The sequence below is a fragment of the Rousettus aegyptiacus genome, unplaced genomic scaffold, assembly GCF_014176215.1.
Source record: "Rousettus aegyptiacus isolate mRouAeg1 unplaced genomic scaffold, mRouAeg1.p scaffold_m13_p_13, whole genome shotgun sequence".
Lineage (NCBI taxonomy): Eukaryota > Metazoa > Chordata > Mammalia > Chiroptera > Pteropodidae > Rousettus > Rousettus aegyptiacus.
The window spans coordinates 39,829,115-39,833,608 of record NW_023416288.1 but is presented as its reverse complement, the minus strand read 5'-3'; positions in this window follow the sequence as shown (position 1 = coordinate 39,833,608).

Genomic DNA, 4,494 nt, shown 5'->3' with positions numbered 1-4,494 from the left:
GGAAAGCCGTTACATGCATTGCCTTGCTGCAGCAAGTTTTTGAAAATTGTAAGTTTCCTGATATGTCAAATAATGCCATTTAAATTCCAGTGTGCAATTTTCACCTATCCATACAAGTATCCTTAGACAGTAATTAGACGTGACTAGAGTCACAATCATTATTTCCCGTAAGTGATGGATAGCGTATGATATGTATCACCCTTCCGAGATGTCAGAGCATTTTAGTTTTGCTTTGATCAGTGCAGAGTGCATTTAGAAAATCTGTCGAAATTATTTTATTGACTCTGGCTATTTTGTGGAGAAGTCAAATTATCAAGGCTTTTGGAAGGAAAAATGAGGGGTATAAAGTGCTGGATAGTTGTTTATAATGTTTATAAAGCATAGAAGGGCTAGTGCATTTAAATGTTTTAAATCCTGCATTCACACTAGGAGCTCAAGTTCACCCAATTAGGCATTAATTCTTTGAAAAACAAAAGATTTACCTGAAAACTAGCAACTGACTTTCAAAATAAAATTTCTTCTCTGAGAAAGACACTGCCAAGAGAATGAAGAAAACGAGCCAGAGACTGAGAGAAAATACTTGCAGAAGTCATATCTGATAAGGGACCATTATCCAAAATGCACAAAAACTCTCTTAAAACTCAGCAATAAGAAAACAAACAACTCAATGAAAAAACGGGCCAAAGACCTTAACAGGAACCTCATCAGAGAAGATATACAGATGGCAGGTAAGCCCATGACAAACAGTTCCACATCGTATATCATCAGAAAAGGCCAAACAACCGTGAGATACCACTACACACCTATTTGAACAGCCAAAATTGAGAACACTGACAACACCAGATACCAGGGGATCTCTCATTCACTACTGGTGGGAGTGCAAGATGGTGTGGCCGCTTTGGAAGACAGTTTGGCCATGTCTTACAAAATTAAACATACTCTTACCATGCAATTTAGTAACTGCACACCTTGGCATTTACCCGAAGGTGTGGAAAACACGACCGCACTAAAACATGCACATGGCTATTTACAACAGCTGTATTCGTAATTGCCAAAACTTAGAAGCGACCAACATGGCCTTCAGTGGGTGAATAGGTAAGGAAGGTGTGGCTCCAGACCACAAAGTAATATTCATTCATGAAAAAGAAAATCTGCCATTTGTGACAACAGGGATGGAGGTTGAGAGCATTATGTTACGTAAAATAAGTTAGACAGAGAAAGACAAATTCCACATGATCTCACTTATATGTGGAACCTAAAAAAAAAAAAAGTAAAAGAACTCATAGAAATAGAAATCAGATTGGTGGTTTCCAGAGGCGAAGGGTGGGAAATGGAGGAAATGGGTGAAAGTGGTCAAAAAGCACAAACTTCCAGTTATAAGATAATTAAATTCTGGGAGCACAGTGTACATACAGCATAGTGACTGCAGTTAACAATACTGTACTGTATATTTGATAGTTGTTAAAGAGTAGATCTTAAAAGTTCTCATCATACACAAAAAAATTGTGAGGTGATGGATGTTAACTATCCAATTGTGGTAAACATTTTATAGTATATACATACATCAAATCATTATATCGTACATCTTAAACTAATACAATGGCATTTCAATTATATCTCAATAAACACACAAAAAAGAGAAAAACAAACAAATGTGCTGGACACTGAAATGAAAAATGCAATACAATGTACCATTATATTGGCTCGGAAAAAAAAAAAAAGAAATACTTAGGTGTAAATCTAACAGAGTACGTACAGAATGTATATACTAAAAAATACAAAATGTTGATGAAAGAAATTTTAAAAATCTAAATAAATGGAGAGATAGAAATATTCGTGGATCGGAAGACTCAGCGCAGTAAAGATGTTGATTATCCTCAAGCTGATATACAGGTTTAATGCAATTCCAACCAAATTCCAACAACGTTTTTTATGGATATAGATAGGATTATTCTAAAATTTACAGAGAAATACAAAAGGAATAGATACAAAAAATAATTTTGAGAAAGAAGGCTAATGTAGGAAAGATCAGTTACCCAATTTCAGACGTGTACAGCTAGAGTAAGCAGGACTGTGTGGTATAGACAACAGAATAGACATATTGATCAATAAAATGGAAGTGAGAACTCAGAAGTAGACCCGTGCAAATATTTCCAGCCTGTTCTTGACAGAGTTGCAAAAGCAACTGAATGAAGGAAAGGTAACATCTTACAGAAATGTGCTGGGGCAACTGGGCATTCGTAGGTGACAAACTGAACTTCCGTTTACGCTTCACATCTAGTCCAAAAAATAACTCAAAATACAATAGATCGCTGATTTAAATGTAAAACCATAAAACGTTTATTAAAAAACAGTATAAAAAATTTTTGGATCTAATGCGAGGCAAAGAGCCCTTAGATGTGACACAAAGAGGATGATCTGTAAGGGGGGAACTTGATAACCTGGACTTCATTGACATTAACAAGTTTTGCTCTGTGGAAGACCCTGTTAGAAGGATTCAAAGATAAGTTCCAGAGTGAAAGTAAATATTTGCAAACTATATATATGAGAAAGGACTACGGTCTAGAATTCTCAAAAATAAAAAGTAAAAATATCCTACCAAAACCAGTCCTATCAGAAAACAGGCAAACACAAAGAGGATACACAGATGGCAGATAAGCGCGCAAAAGTATGTTAACATCATTAACGATTAGGGAAATTCAAATTAAAACCGTAACGAGATGCCACTACACATCTATCGGAATGGATCAAATAAAAAATAATGACAACGCCAAATGCTGGGAGGAATGTGCAGAAGTCAGAACGCTCATTAGAGCCTCGGTTGCTGATGAGCTGTTAATGATGATACAGCTACTCTGGAAAATAGTTTGTCAGTTTTTCAATAAACTAAACATGAAATGACCATATGACCTAGTGATTACACTAATGAATTTCTCGGAAAAATAAAATCTTATATTCACACAAAAATCTGTACGGAAATGTTCATAACTGCTTTATTCTTAAAAGGCAAAAACTAGAAACAACCCGAAACTTCTTCAGTGAGTGAATGCTTAACAAACTATGGTCCTTCCAAACCAATGAGTACGTCTCGGTAATAAAAAGGAACAAATTATTCATAAGCACAGCAAGTTGGATTAATCTCTAAAGAATTATGCTGAGGTAAAAAACAAAAACAAAACAAAAACAAAAAAACAAAAGCAAACAACAACAAAAATGCCAACCATAAGAAGTTGCATACCCATTAGTATAACATTCTCGAAATGATATATTCTGGCTGTGACATGGTACTATAGGAAATCTGGGGAAGGGGGACTTGAGATTTCTCACTATTATTTCTTACAGCTGCATGTATATCTGGAATTATCTACAGATAAAAGTTTTACTAAAAACAATTTACTGCGTTTACCCACTCTCAACCCAGCAATTCTGCTCCCAAGCATACACTCAAGAGAAACAAGAGACAAAATGCAATGCGAGACATGTACAGGAATGTTCATACCATCTTTTTTCATAAAAGCACCATTTGGAAACAACCCAAATGCCTATCAACCGACGAAGAGATAAATAAATTGTTATATATTCGTATAAAATATTATAAGGCAATTAAAAAAACATGTAATGAATAAATTAAAGGAACCAGACACAAAAGTGCACATATTGTGTTAGTCCAATTTCATGAAGTTCAAGAGCAGGCAAACTAACCGACAATGAAAAAGTCAGAACAAAAGTTACCACTAGGGAGAGGGGTATTGATTGGGGAGAGGTACAAAGTGGGTAATGGTAAATAAGTACACATAAATGTCAAAATCCAAACACTTGCGCCCTGAGGGTATGCACCCTTTGTGCATAATATACCACTATAAAACTTAAAATACCAAATATTTAAAAATAGAACAAACCAAAAATCCCGTGCTACTCAAATAATAGTCTATGGTCTGTTTATAACCTGTGGCCTAGAAGAATTTTCCACCTCAGTTTAGAAATACCAAAAAAATACAAAAATAGCTGAAATGAGACTAGAAACTGTGCCATCGGTCTTCAATCCAGCTGTAGCATGGAGGGGAGTTTGCAACCCATACCTAAGTGAACAGATGTTGGGGCTAAGAACAATTACCCCCTCTGTAATAAGCACCAAGATGGGATAAGCCTCATGTACAGGAGCGCAGAACGAAACCTACACACACACAAAAAGTAAAGGGAAAAGCAGAATTCATTCTGAAGATTTAAGGGAAAATGCCTAAATGTGATTCCTTATTGGAACCAGAATGGAAGTGGGAGGAGGTTTCACTTGAAGAATCTTTTCAGGCATTGTTCGAGAGATATTTGTGCAGGAGGACCCGTGTGGTGGCTGCCGTGAAAATTCTTGTGCCTACGTAGAGCACCCAAGAATATCTGAATCCACTTTTAAGATGGAACTTGCACTATGTATCAAAAGTCCTAAAAATATGCAAATTCTTTGATCCAGCACTTGCACGTGTAGGAGGTCGAAGGAAC